The sequence below is a fragment of the Symphalangus syndactylus genome, chromosome 7 (assembly GCF_028878055.3).
Source record: "Symphalangus syndactylus isolate Jambi chromosome 7, NHGRI_mSymSyn1-v2.1_pri, whole genome shotgun sequence".
NCBI lineage: Eukaryota > Metazoa > Chordata > Mammalia > Primates > Hylobatidae > Symphalangus > Symphalangus syndactylus.
In genome coordinates, this window is record NC_072429.2 from 126,930,289 (window position 1) to 126,945,645 (window position 15,357).

The window sequence follows — 15,357 nt, forward strand, 5'->3', positions numbered from 1 at the left end:
TGATATGTTGTGTCTGTGCTTCACACTGGAGTTATAAGGATGCATAAAATGAAGACTCTGTCTTCACATAGCCTATCATCCAGTGAGGAGGTTGCATTATTGGGAATCTGTGCCAAGCCTGGATTGCATAAGACATAGGTAGCTGAGAACCTGGTGCTGACTGGGGACTGGGGGAAGTTCTGTGCCCAAGGAGAGGAGGACTCTTCCCTTCAGATGGAGGTCCATAATATTATCTTTAACTTTTAAGAATTTGATTTTAATGTGTCTCAATGAAGATCTCCTTATGTTTAATAAATTACAAATTATTTGGGCTTCATGGATTGGGATGTTTATTTTCTTCTCCAGATTTGGAGAGTTCTATGTATTTTTTTCTTTAAGCTAACTTTCTATCACCTTCTCCTCTGCTTTCATTCCTCCTCTTGAGTTCCCATAATGTGTATTTCGGTTCACTTGATGGTATCCCCCATAAGTCCCATAAATTTTCTTTTTCATTCTTTTTTTCTTTTTATTCTTCTGACTAATTTCAAATGGCCTATCTTTGACCTCATTGATTCCATCTTCTGGTTGATCAAGTCTGCTGCTGAAGTTCCTTATAGAATTTTTCAGTTCAGTCATTTTGCTTTACCACCAGAATTTCTGTTTGGGTCTTTTTTTTATGGTTTATCTCTCTTTGTTGAACTTCTACTTTGTTTATGTGTTGTTCTTCTGATTTTGTTGTTTGTGTTCTCTTTTAGTTGAGTTTCTTCAAGACAATTATTTTGAATTCTTTGTCAGACAATGTATAGGTCTCAATTTCTTTAGGATTGGTTACTGGTGCTTTAGTTTGTTTTTAGTCATGTTTCCTTGTCTATTTGTAACCCTCGTGGTCTTGTGTTGGTGTCTACATATTTTAAGAAGTAGAGATCTCTTTTATTCTTTACAAATTAGCTTTGGCCGAGAAAGCTGTTCACCAGTCAAGATATTTTGGGTGGATTGGCTGGCAGGGTCTGAGGGCAAGTTTACTGCTGGAATTCTTAAGCAGGCTGGCCTGGTGCCTAAGTCCATGGGTACAGGCCTAGATTCTGGGTCCCTGGGGGCCAGACTGGCACTGAGATACACTGGGATGGCATTATTGACTGTGTTTATGCCTGTAGCATGGGTTTGTGAAGGCCAACCTGGTACTAGGATCTGCACTGATGTTGGGTGCTTACTTCACTCTCCTTCCTCTACATGAAGGGTTTCTCTCTTCATGCTGCACTGTGCTGTCTTGGGGGAAGGGTGACGTAAGTGATGTGAAACTGTTATTCCTACCCTTTTCAATGCATCTTTTATTATTTATATGCTCTACCCAGCTGCTGTAATTGCTCATCTGGATTTCTTAGCTCTTGTGAAGGTATATTTTTCATGGGTGGTTGTTCAAATTGCTGTTTCTGTGAAGGGATGAACACTGGAAACTACTATTCTGCCATCTTGCTCATATTACTCTTCTCTTCATAGTATTATTTAAAATGATACATTTAGTTTTGTTTATTTCGCATCTGTGTTCCTTCACTAGATTGGGATCCTGTAAGGGGAAGAATGAGGAGGTCAATTGTGTTTACCACAGTCACAACGATAAAAACCAGTGCTGTTGTCACACTATGTGTAGGGCACTGTTTTAAGTTCTTTATGTTTACCAAATTATTTTATCCTCATTAGACCCAACTGAGATAGAGATACTGTCACTAACTTCATTTTACAGATGAAGAAACCAGGGCACACAAAGGCTAAGTAATGTGGTCTAGCTCTACCATGAAGACAGTAGATGGTAAAACCAGGATTTTAAACCTCACAGTGGCTCCAGGATTTGTGTATCTAACCACTCTGCCAGACCTTTCTAGTGCTTTCTTCTAGTAACCACCCCAGCAAAGATGCTCAGCAAATGGGTGGTGCATGAAACAAAGGGTCATTATCCTATTTCTTGGGTAAGTTCTCACTGCAATTTATGCGCTGGGCACAGAGTTAACAGCATAGTAAAGAGGAAGGGACCTGGATCTAGGAATTTAACACAGCTAGATTGAGATCTGAGCTCACTCATTACTAAGTGACTATGAGCAAACTGTTTAACTTCATTAAGTCTTGGTTTTCTTAGATCAACATGGAAGCAGTGCATTAATAATTTCCTGTTAATCTTACATTAATGGTGAAAAAAATGAGAGTATAGATTATACTGGGTGCTCAGACAGTGTCATCTGCCATCTTGGAGGGGTATATATACATATATATATATATATATATATATATATATATGTATTTTATATATATTATATATATAATACCTATATATGTGTATTTTATATATATGGGTATTATATATATAGGTATTTATATATATAGGTATTATTATCCACTTTAGCTTTTTCATCCATGAGATGAGAATGTGATGTAGTCCTGCCTGATGTCCACACAGGCTCCTCAGAATGGCTTTGTTTTACTAGAGAGGTTACCCCTAGGAAACAAGCTCAATCCCTTGCCCCTCAGTGGACTACAGGCAGCATGTTTATGAGACAGGAAAGGATGTGAGTGATGTGAGTTTCTTAGCTGGCTTTGGAACAGAACAGAGGCTCTTTACGATGATGCCAGTGCTCCTAATTAATTATCATAACAAGTCTCTTGTTCTGAGCATCTGTCGGTAGGTACAGCTGCACCAGCACAGTGGACTGGCTAAGCAACCAAGAGGGCTGGGGCAAGGCCAGGCCAGGGCAGCCAGCCTGTATCTCCAAGTGCCCAGCTGGTTCCGTCCTTGTATCTGACAGGGCCCTCTGATCTTCCTGCATACAATGGATTGCAGGGAAAAAGAAACTTCCTGGCCTGATTGACACAAATTTGTAGGAAACAGCTGCCTTTAGTGGGGACAAAAAAGCAAAATCCAGTGTGAGTGATAACCTCTTGCCAGTCTGGGTTCTGGGTTGCATATCTGCTGGTGACTGTAGGAGGTGGTGGGAGGATGTGAATTCCTACAAATGCTAAGTTAGCATACAGTGTGTGACAACAGGGTGAGAACCTCCTATTGGTTCTCCCAACAAATAGGAAGAGAAGAGCCTGAGTTTTGGGGGTTCCCAAGTTTTTGAGGTTTCACCAGTGACTTACTTTATTGCCACCAGGAAGTGCATGATGCACTCTGTACCCCACTTTCTTTGTAGTGGCAAAATGGAATTTGTTAGATTTTTTCCCACAGTTGAAAGGAGGTTGCTATGGCAATGGCCAGTGCCTAAGATGAAGTTGAAGAGAAGTATGGAAAGAACTTGACAGTTCTTTGCAGAACAGCAAGCATACATGGAGAACTGAGGCTCAGAGAGGTGAGGTATGGCCCAAGGTCTCGCAGCAAGTTGAGGGTAAAGCTGGCTCCTGGGACCAACCATGGCTTCCTAATTGTTGCCATCCTCAGTTCCTTGCACCTGTTGATTGAAACACTGATGGCCTGCTTCAGCTGTGTCAGTTCTCCTTGTCTTCTGGGCTCATTCCTTGATGGGTTCAATGTGGCTGGTTGCCTCTTGCCACATGACTTGGGCACTCCATGTTTAATCTGACAGATTCTGACTGCAGTTTCATTTATTTTGCTGCTTGTGTGAATCATGACTGTGACTGGGAATGCTGGGCCCAGGTTTTCAGGGACACAGATCACAGAGAAATGCCATGTGATGGTTAATTCCATCTGTCACCTTGGGTAGTTACCCAGGTTTTCGTTAAACACCAGTCCAGATGTCACTGAAGGTATTTTTCAGATGAGATTAACATTTGAATCAGCAGACGTTGAGTAGAGCACATTATCTTCCATAATGTGGATGGGCCTCATCCAATCAGTGGAAAGCCTTAAGAGAAAACACATGAGGTTCCCTAAGGAAGTAGAAATTCTGCCTCCAGGATGCCTTTGGATTAAAACTACAACATCAAGGCTTCTCTGGATCTCCATCTTGCCAACCTGCCCTGTAGACTTTAGACTTAACAGTCCTCACAATTGTGTGGGTCAATTCCTTATAATCTCTCTATGTCCCTACAGACACACACATGCACAGAGACACACACACACATACACACACACACATTCTATTGGTTCTATTTCTTTGGAGAACCTTGATATTACATACAAGCTTTGTGTTTATTTGTTTTATTTTTATTTTAAAAACCTTGGACATCATAATATGTAGACTTTAGAATGAGACAGATTTAGGTACAACTCCAAGAACTGCCAATGCTGAGGGTAAGTTACTTAACTTTTCTGGGCTTAAGTCTCCTTATCAATAAAATGGAAATAATATTAACACCTCCTACATTAATGCCAGTAAAGACTAAACAAGACAATGAATGTAATGCACTTAATACACTGCCTGGCCTAGTGCTCAGCACATAATGCTGCTTATTCTAAAATTTATACTTTACTGCAAGCCATGTAGGTGCATGAATCAGTTCTCTATTTGCTGCACATCAAATCATAACAAAATGTAGTGGCTTAAAACAACTTATTTTTCTCATAGTTCTATAAGTTGGCTGAGCTCTGCTGGTGGTTCTTCTGTTCCACATGGGAGCATTTGGAATCGGTGTGTGGCTGCATTAAATTAGGAGTCTGGTGCTTCCCCTGGGGTGACTGGAGTGACTGGTGGCCTCTGTCTTGCCATGAGGTCTCTCATCATGAGCAGTCTAGCTCAACCTTCTTTATGGTAAGTTGGGTAGCTGAATCCCAAGTGGGTAGATGTGAAAGTTTCCTAGGACAGAATCATTTCCATCACCTTCCCCTGGTAAAGCAGCCACAGACCAGCCCAGACTCAAGGCAGGGAAAGCAACTCCAACTCTTGATGGGAGAAACAATATGCATGTACAGAAATGGGAGGACTCATATCACTCATTACTGGACACAGTCCACCCAGGGCACAAGTTGCTTTTCAGGTTTATGTCTCTCAGCTTCTACTCTGCTTAACCTCTTGGGTTGGTTTGTAATAATGTAGTGACCTCTGAACAGAAACTCTGGAGCCAGCCTGTCCTTTTCAAATCCTGCCTCTGCCACTGACTAGCTATGGGACCTTAGGTGAGTTTCTTATTTCCTTCATGCCTCAGGTTCCTTATAAGGGAAATGGGGATAATGTTGGTACTAAAGTGGGACTTGTGTGAGGATTAATTGAAATAGGAATGTGTGTGTATTCATGCCTATATGCATATGCATGCCTGTATACATGCGTTCATGTATTTACATTTGAATGTGCATGTATGTGTACTCATATATACATACATATGTGTCTGCATATACACCTGCATATGTATATATTTATATATGCAATATATATTAATTGCATATATACATAAAATTACATGCATAGCTCGCAAAGATGTTTCCCTGTTTATGCATATGTTTGCAGCCTGTACACAACTCCCAGGCTGCTTTAACCTGGGCCTTGCCCCAGTGTGTTTGAGAAAATTTTATCACTGCACTTGAGAGCTGGTCTTCAGCTGGGTGTTGAACTGGGACCTCCTGAGGCCAATGCCTAGTGCCCTCTCCACCACACAAACGGTTGCCAAAACTGCCCTTGGGACGCATCAGAAGTATATCAATGGGTCTTGGTAAAATACAGAATCCTGGGCCCCACCCCAGGCCTGCTGACTCCAAGAGATTGACCTAGAATATGGTTATTTCACGAGTTGCTCTGGGGTGATTCTGATAGAAACGTCACAGGCGCTTCTGATCGTGGCAGGTCCCTGGCAGCTCATGCTTGCCCCGGCAGTACCTTCTTTACTCTCTGGTTAATTCATTTTACTTTCCCTCCCCAGAAAAAATGAATGCATTCTCTTCATGCACAGCCGTGATCTCAGAGGAGTGCAGAACACAGGGCCAGTTTCACATTTGGAGTTTTAGTTTAGTTTAGCTTCCCGCATCATTGAGAAAGACAGGCACTGCACTCCAGCCTGGGAGACAGAGCGAGACTCCGTCTCAAAAAAAAAAAAAAAAAAAGACAGGGTATTCTCACCTCACCACTTCCAGGCTGAGCTGATGTCAAGTTTAGCTGTGAGATAACCAGACCACCCTGAGCCTCCCTCCCATTCAGAGTGAGCTGATTTACCCCAGGTCCAGCTTCTGGGTGATATGACCTCATTGCTTTGTAAGTTCCCTGAGGCCTTCTCACTAAGAAAATTACAACTGCCCTTTATTGAGCATTAATACTGTATACAAACGTTGCTTTTCTTATTACTTTCCATGTAGGAAAGGTATTATTACCCCGAAGCTAAGGGATAATAGCTTACAAAGGGCACAGAACAAGGATTCAAACCCTTATGACCTAACTGGAAAAACCCCTTTCTCTTTCTACTATACCGGCAGTGAGATATGTTAAGATTTGTTTTCACGGCCCTAGGTCCTAAATGCTTCCTAAATACTTCTCTTTAATATATGTAAAAAACCTGCAGGGAAATTTTATCCAATTTCAAATGTACAGATTGTCTTTGGGGTTACAAACAAGCACCAGAAAGTCAGGAGCCACCCTGGCACTGGCTGAGGTGGGAGGTACAGAATGAGGTGTCCGTCCCTCCAAGGCGCAGTGACCTAGAATCCCACTGCTCACTGCCTGTCTCTGTTCAGCCTTTCAGTTCATAAACATGCTTTCCTCCCTGCATTTTGGCATCCATCATCATTTAAATTCCAGGTCGTCATCCTTGTAGAATGAGGTTCGGATCTCGGCATTAAATCTCCCCCACAGTGTGTGCAGGGCCTTGCCATTTGCAGAACACTTCCCGAGCCTTGGCTTATCCTGACAGCTGCGAGAGGTTACCCTGTTTGTGAGTGAGGAAAAGAAAGGCTCACATGGTGGTATCATTGGCCTAGCTTTCAATCCAAACACTACTCTCACCATGGATACCAGAAGGTCTTCTGTCAAATTGATCAAATCTGATTGTGTGGGGTGTAAGCCAACCCTGAGATCAAATTAGGAGGAGAGGCTGGACCCTTCATCAGGAGCTGGAGCTCCTCTCTGCAAATACTATAGAACATCAGTGCCACTGAATGAATGGAGGTGGTTACCTGACCAGCTTTCCTACTCAACATGGAGCTCTGTCTATCTCATCTCTCTCAATTCTTCAGTGCATAACCCAGTTCCTAGCTTGTGATGGATCCTTCCTAAGGATGTATTGGATAAATTAATGAATAGTGATTCTACCTAACCAATAAAATCACTGGGAGTTTGAAACTCTTGTCCAACATCAGTTTTATTTCACGTCTTATTATAAAGCAGTGCATACCTCTTCCAGAAAAAGCGAAAAACCCTTATATCACTTAGATGTAACTAATTAAACAAACTGATGCGAGTGTGTGTGTGTGTGTGTGTATGTATGTATGTGTATAGTTGTATGGTGGTATATACATTAGTTTGTAAGTAGCTCTTTTACTAAATACATGATAAATACACTTTGACATCAACATGTGCATTTCTACTACATCACCATTTGATTGCTTGGAGACCAGCCTTCACCGTTGTTCAGACCTAAGTGGCAAAACCCTTTGAATTTTTCTAAGTGTCTAGGGCAGACATTTAGGAAATGAATTCAACTTTGGCACTATTATAAACAGTGTTGGCATGAATATTCCTAAAGCTAAATCTTTGTGAATATGTTTTCCTACTTCATTAGGACATATTCCCATAAACTAGAATGGCTGAAACAAGGGCTGGTTAGGCTATTGAGGTTGCGGAGTTCCCTTTCAAAAAGTGGGGACCAGTGTCTCCTTCCACCCCCAGCATGAGAGACGACCATGTCCTCGGGCCCTCCACAGCAGGGCTTCAGGGTGGATTTACCTTTCCAGCCTCATCTGTTTGGCACTCGGTATTGCACCAGACGCATGACTGTTCTCAGGCCATCATCCCTTCTTTAGAGGGTCTCCCTCACTGCTTACTGTGTAGTGAGCGCCCTTTTGTTCCTCCTTCCAGCCCTTGCTTTGTGCAACACACATCTCAGATTAATTAAATCATGATTTGTATTGTTTGGAGATGAGCCCAAGTGAGTCAGTTCCCTGTTGTGTCCTGGTGGCCAGCACATATTTTATCATGGATAGAAGCAATGGCTCACGTCCGAAAGACCTGGATTTACAATGACTCTGCTTCTTTTCTCGCCTGAGTCGTGGCTTTTTCATGTGAGAACACCCTTTGTACAATTATGATAAGGTTTGAATGAGATATGGCAGGGAAAGGCTCAGTATGCAGCTCAACACAGGTGAATGCTCAGTCGTTGTTGCCCAGGCTCAATGGCTGGGCAGGGCAGTTGACCATGTGCTGGACGCTGTGTACGTGTTTTATGTCAGGGGTGGTCAAACTACGCCTCATGGGCCAAATCTGTCCCCACCACTGTATTTGTACAATCCAAGTGTGAATAATGGTTTTCACATTTTTTAATGGTAGTGAAGGAAATCGAGAGAAGAAGAATATTTTGTGATACGTGAAAATTACATGAAATGAAAATGGAAATTTCAATGTCCATAAATAACATTGTATTAAACATAGCAGACCCTTTTTCTTAACATATCGCTTATGGCTGCATTATGTTACAATGGCAGAGATGACGAGGGGCAGTAAGGCCAGCTGCCCCACAATGCCCAGGATATTGAGTATCTGGCACTTTATAGGAAGAGTTTGCTGACCCCTGGGTTACATGTGTAAGCTCATCCAATCCCGCATAGTGTTGGCAGTTATCATACCATCCCGATTTTACACATGGGGAAGTGAGGTGCAAAGAGGTTCAGAAACTACCTGAAGCCACATGTAGCATGGAAGTGGTAGAGTTGGGGTCTGGTTCCTAGAGCTGGGACTCTTCATCGTTCAGCCATAGGGTAAGTCATTGGTCTTTGCAGGTGAGGAATTGTGAGGCAGGAAAAGAGAAAGTCATGCACTAATGTATGGTAGAATAAGAATTTAGAGGCTGGGCGTGGTGGCTCATGCCTGTAATCCCAGCACTTTGGGAGGCCAAGGCGGGAGGATCACTTGAGGTCAGGAATCAAGACCATTCTGGCTAACATGGTGAAACCCCGTCTCTACTAAAAATACAAAAAATTAGCGGGGCGTGGCTGCATGTGCCTGTAGTCCCAGCCGCTGGGGAGGCTGAGGCAGGAGAATGAGGTGAACCTGGGAGGCGGAGCTTGCAGTGAGCCGAGATCACGCCACTGCACTCCAGCCTAGGCGACAGAACGAGACTCCGTCAAAAAGAAAGAATTTAGAACCAGGTTCGTTGCTCTCAAAGTTATTGGTCTTGCTCTCATGATGAGCTCCTTCCACCACCCTAGTCCCCTAGGATCACCTGCTAAACGCAGGGCCAGACGCACAGAGGCATTCAAGATATCCCTATAAATGCAGCCACTTGATAGCAATGTCAGGACTAAATGTGGTTATGTACTTCCTACTAAACATAAGCTTAATAAATTGTTTGTGGAATAAACAAATGAATCTGATGAATAGTTCCTGGACTCTCAGAGTTTAAACTCTGGGAACAGGGCACGGACTCCTGAGAAAAGCAGACAACTCCTCAATCTTCTCGTGGGAGGGAAGGAGACCTTCTTTCCTGAACAACAATTATGCTTCCCAGGTGGCATGGCATCCTTAGGCCACAATGCCAAACACTTTTGCAGTTAAACTTCCAATGAAGGAAAACTGGTCTGTCTTCTCTGCCCGTTACAATTGTCTTTACTCTTTTTGATTCTGAATGTTTCTTTTTCTTTAAACAGCTTTGTTAAGATATAATTTACATACCATATAATTTACCAATTTTAGAATATTTTCCTCACCTCAAAAGAAAGTCTGTACCCTTTAGATATCACCTCCCAATCTCCCTTCTATCCCCAGTGCTAGGCAACCACTATTTTTTTTTTTTTTTTGAGATGGAGTCTCTCTCTGTCACCCAGCCTGTAGTGCAATGGCGTGATCTCGGCTCACTGCAATCTCCACCTCCCAGGTTCAAGTGATTCTTCTGCCTCAGCCTCCCAAGTAGCTGGGAGCACAGGTGTGAGTCACCACATCCGGCTAATTTTTGTATTTTTAGTAGAGACGGGGTTTCGCCGTGTTAGCCAGGCTGGTCTCAAACTCCTGACCTCAGATGATCTGCCCCTTTCGGCCTCCAAAATGCTGGGATTATAGGCGGGAGCCACCGTGCCTGGCCATGGGTTTGCCTATTGTAGATGTTTCCCATAAATGGAACCACAGAATATATTGTCTTTTGTGAGCAACTTCTTTCACTTAGCATAACGTTTTCAAGGTTCATCTAAGTTACAACATATACTTCATTCTTTTTTATGCCCAAAATATATTCCATTGTATGAATATATGCCCCATTTTATTTATTCATTCATTAGTTGATGGACACTGGGTTGTTTCTTTGGGGGTGGGGCTGTTATGATTTATTCTGCTCTGAAGGTTCATACACGACTTCGTATGGATGTATGTTTTCATTTGTCTTGGGCATGTATATACCTAGGAGTGGAATTGCTGGGTCATATGGTAACTCTGTGTATAACCTTTTCAGCAACTGCTAAACTGTTTTCCAAAGTGTCTACCGTTTTACATTCCCGCCAGAAGCTGCTCGTTCTTGCTCATTATTCGTGTTTATCTTTAAACACAGAATGTGCGACTCCATTCATATGACGGTGCTAGAAGTCAGTACAGTGGTTTTCTCTGGGACGATGGCAGAGGAAACTATGAAGGGCACAGGAACACCTTCTGGGAGAGGGAGATGTTCCCTGTCTTGCTGGTTTGGTGCATTTGAATACTTGCATTTGTCAAAACTCATCAAACTGTTTATTTACGAATTGAGCATTTCACTGTATGTGACTTATGCCCGATTTAAGAAAAAATGTACAAATGAAAAAACATAGAAAGAGAAGAAAAAGCAAAATGTCTGTATTTTAATTATCACATGACCTGACTGGCTGCTTATCTTACTCACCTTCCCATGGACACAGGGCCAGTGCCTAGCAGGCAAGGCCACATGCAAGAAAAGCTCTTAATTGATGTGATTAACTACATCTCAATAGGGAGCCTCGTTAACAACAGGGGAGTGAAAAGGAGGCTATTTTTCACTCTCCCAACTAGCGGATGCCTGGAAGGGGTGATGGGGGCACTTGGAGGGCTGCTCCCTGCGGTGCAGGGGAAGACAGGACAGCTGCTTTTTCCTTTGGCATTAAGATAATTTTAAAAAATTATTTTCTCTCAATTGCTACAAAACCTGCTCTTCTTTTTCAACTATGAGGAGGAGGAAACCAACTTAATTTTTGTTTAGTGTGTTTCCGAAGGCCACATTATCTACCAGAACACAACGTTTCATAGGATACTCTTTAACCCTTCCTAAACGCATCTGTTCAGAGGAGCAGGCAACAACAGGAAACAAACAAAAAAGAAGTGAAGGGTTTCCTCTTTCCCCCTTAGAATGTGGAAAGAAATGTATGGATTGACGTAAATTCACAGAAGGTGAGAACTGGGCAAGCAAACACATTATCCATGTTCTTAAAAAGGCAAAATTATATAAATTTTGATAAAATTTCAAAAATAGGATCATGTCATTTGTAGGCTAGAAAAAATATGTATTTGCTAGTAAAAATATAGACGTATAAAAACACCATTACTTGGGAGAGGATGTGGTTATATGTGTATTTTTTTTCTTATTGCTAATCTGTGATTTTTTTTTTCCAATAACCACTGGTTGCTTGTGAATTAAATTGTTGGGAAATTACTTGGGTTGTTATCTCTGATTCGAGAGATCGGTTTCCTCAGGCTCCCCCTTTCTAGAACAGGCTTCCTTCTCCCATCCCTCCTATGTTTAAAGCTAGGGAACTTTCAGGCAACACTGCATGGGGCACTGAACGTGAACTTTGTGGTTAGCTGGGTCAGGGTTTGATCTTACAGTATCTGGGGCAAGTCACAGATCTTTTCTGTGTCTTGGTTTCCTCACTGGAAGAAAGGGACAGATAATGCTCTCCCCAGTGGATTAATGTGAGACATACGTAGGAAATCCCTAGCACAGTACTTGGCCTTTTGAATTAGTTTACCGTTTCTTTCCAACCTACCCCTTTATCCTGGTCTTTCCTGGCACCATGAAAACCAGCACTCAGCAGTACAGTTTGATGACTTCTTATTGCTAGGTTTCACCTCTAATCGTTGCAGATGCTTAAATACACACACAGGCCAGGCACAGTGGCTCGAGCCTATAATCCCAGCACTTTGGGAGTCTGAGGTGGGAGGATCACTTTAGGTCAGAAGTTCAAGATCATCTTGGCCAACATGTTAAAACCGCATCTCTACCAAAACTACAAAAATTAGCCAGGTGTGGTGGAGGACGCCTACAGTTCTAGCTACTCTGGAGGCTGAGACACAGGAATTGCTTGAACTCGGGAAGTGGAGATTGCAGTGAGCTGAGATTGCACCACTACACTCCGGCCTGGGCAACAGAGTGAGACTCTGTCTCAAAAAATAAATAAATAAATTTTGAGATTTATGTGTGTGCCAGACACACACACACATATGTACACATGCAACTTTTGTGTGTGTGGCTCATGCCAGGCAGAGAAAGACAAATACTAGATGATCTCACTCATATGTGAAATCTAAAAAAGTTGATCTCAAAGAAGTAGAAAGGAGCCTGGTGGTTATCAGAGTCTGGGGAGGGGTTGGGAAGATATTGGCCAAAGGATATAAAATTTCATTTAGATAGGAGGAATAAGTTCAAGAAGTCGATTTTGACTATAGTTAATAATGTGTTGTATTCATGAACAATGCTAAGAGAGTGGATGTAAAGTGCTCTTACCACAAAAAGGATAACTAGATGAGGTAACGCATATGTTAATTAGCTAGATTTAGTAATCCCATAATGTATCCACTGTGTCCTTCAAAACATCATGTTGTAAATAGTAAATACATACAATTTTATCTGTGAATTAAAACAAAATAAGATTAAAGAAAATCTCCATCCCCACAGATGAGTTAAGACCGCTCACTGATGGAGCTAGTATGTATTACTACCCAAAGCTAGAACTCATTGCCACGAACATCTGGGTGACAACGCTATTGATAGTCCTTCCTGCAGTACCTGTCCCTGGCAGAGACACCTTCAGTCTTCAGGCTGGGTGCCCAATGATATGCTAGAAATATTAACTCCTCCTGCAAATCACCAGAGGGGGTGCAGTCCCAGACTAAGTTTGAGTATTGTTTTCCGGGTCTGGAGGAGGGGCTCAGCAGAGAGCGACTCATGGTTTTGCAAAATGTGTTTACTCTGGTGGAACGTGTGGGCTCACGTGGGCAGAAACATATTTGCACACATGCAAAACGTAAGCCACGCACCGTCATCTTTTCACCCTTGTTTGGTCACCTTTGTAACCCTCTTTCCTCCTCCCTAATTGCCTCCCTCAGCCCATTTCCTCAGCCTCTTTTTATGGCAGTGGTTTTCAAACCTCAGTTTGCAAATGATCATCTGGGAGACGTGCTATAATGGAGATTCCTGGGTTCCCCCAACAGATTTTCTAATTCAGTGGGTCTAGGGTGGGGCCCTGACTGCAAATGACATTTTTACCGAACATCTGAGATAGTCCCATTTGACCAGTTAAGTGCTATAAACAGAATGTCTGGGACTTATTGATACTTCAAAGACCCACAAACAACCTTGAGAACAAACATGTAAAATTCTTAGCTGAAAAATATGAAAACAAAAATGCAAAATAGAAATAGTTATACTGTATGTTTTATAGAACTTTATGTCAACTTTATGTTAAGTTTGCCTCAACTTTCACAGTTACATAGGAATTATTTTTTAATGAAGGATATGAGTGCAATTAATGTATTTGATACAATGTGTGCCTTATAAAAGCTGTAACCCCATAGACCCCGCTCTGAGAAATATGCCCCTAGATGATTTCTTGCTTGTAGCATTTTAGATCTGGAAGACCCCTTAGAAATGTCCTTCTTCAATACCCAGATTTTACTATCAGAGAAACAGAGGCCTACAGGGGGAAGGACTTGCCCAAGTTTGCACAGCAAGTTCCTGAAGAGGCCAGACTAGAGTGAAGCATTTACAATTTACATGCATGTGCATGCGTGTGCAAGGGCTGGTTACATCCCTCTCAGCAGTCTCTTCTTTCTTATTTTTATTTTTTTGAGACACAATTTCACTCTGTCTCCCAGGCTGGAGTGCAGTGGTGCGATCTCAGCTCACTGCAATCTGTGCTTCCCGGGTTCAAGTGATTCTCATGCCTCAGCCTCCAGAGTAGCTGGGATTACAGGCACACGCCCCCAAGCCTGGCTAATTTTTGTATCATTAATAGAGACAGGGTTTTGCCATGTTGGCCAGGCTGGTCTTGAACTCCTGACCACAAGCGATCCACCCACCTCGATCTTCCAAAATGCTGGGGTTGCAGGTGTGAGCCACCACGCCCAGCCAGAAGTCTCTTCTTCATTTCTCTTTCACTCTGGCTGTTTTTTCCCCTTTGGTCCCTATGTTCTCAGGCCAGTCTGAAACCTGGCCCTGAACCCTGAGGGTAAGGGAGAAAGTTTAGTGGGGGGATCTCAAGGTTGAAATCAATAGGCATAGTATCTGTCAAGACCAGTCTTCAGCTTAAGACCCTGCAGGGGGAAAGAGAGAGGAAATGCACCAAGGGGAGAAGAAGTGCTGAGTCATGTCACTTCAAGCAGACACATGAAAAACTGGCTAACTTCTCAGTGGCCCACTGAGTTCCGACAACATGCTGGACATTGTGCACACTAAATTAAGCTGATGGAGTCCTTGCCCTGTGGAACCTTTCATTCATCCACCTACTCATTTCACTAATATTTGCTGAGCGTCCTACTATGTGCCCCACACTGTCAACAAGGCAGATATGGAGCTTAGAACCTAGTCTGTGAGACAGGCAACAACAGATGACAGATCCATAAACAAGGCATTTCAGTTAAGATATTTCAGATAGTGACAATTACTATGAAGAAAATAGAAGAAGATAATGAGAAGGAAAGTGGCTGGGTGCAGAGCATGCCATTTTAAAATAAGTTCTTGCTAGTTGAATTGATTAATAGTAAATTCCATGTGACTGAAAGGGGATATACTTAGGCCATTTATCGTTTCTGACTCTGCCCTCCACAGGGTAAGACTGAACTTTCTTGCCCATTGTGAGCAATTCTGGCCAAGGAGTAGTGAGCAGAATTGACATGTCATTTCTGTCCTTCATGTCGGAATTCTAGTGAGAAACCCTCCAGAAGTCACTCTCACTTCTGGCCTGCTGCTGATCAGTGCTGTGTGTAGAGGCTGCCATGTTGGCTTGGTCTGGATGATGCTGAGATTGTGCATGATCTCAGGCTAACCTGTGATGAACATGCAGCTGAAAAAAGAAATTAATGTTTGTTG

At 42.6% G+C, this 15,357-nt stretch overlaps 2 protein-coding genes across 6 annotated transcripts in view; both read left to right on the plus strand.

Annotated features, from left to right (window-relative positions):
- LOC134737084 (uncharacterized) overlaps positions 1-15,357 on the plus strand; it is a 311,572-nt gene that overhangs the window by 263,382 nt on the left and 32,833 nt on the right. The window lies entirely within an intron of this gene.
- LOC129486815 (uncharacterized) overlaps positions 1-15,357 on the plus strand; it is a 225,527-nt gene that overhangs the window by 13,770 nt on the left and 196,400 nt on the right. For all 5 annotated transcript variants that reach the window (XM_063642973.1, XM_063642972.1, XM_063642974.1 and 2 more), the window contains exon 2: positions 4,494-4,676. The gene's annotated coding sequence lies outside the window, so the exon portion shown is untranslated. The remainder of the gene's footprint in view (positions 1-4,493; positions 4,677-15,357) is intronic.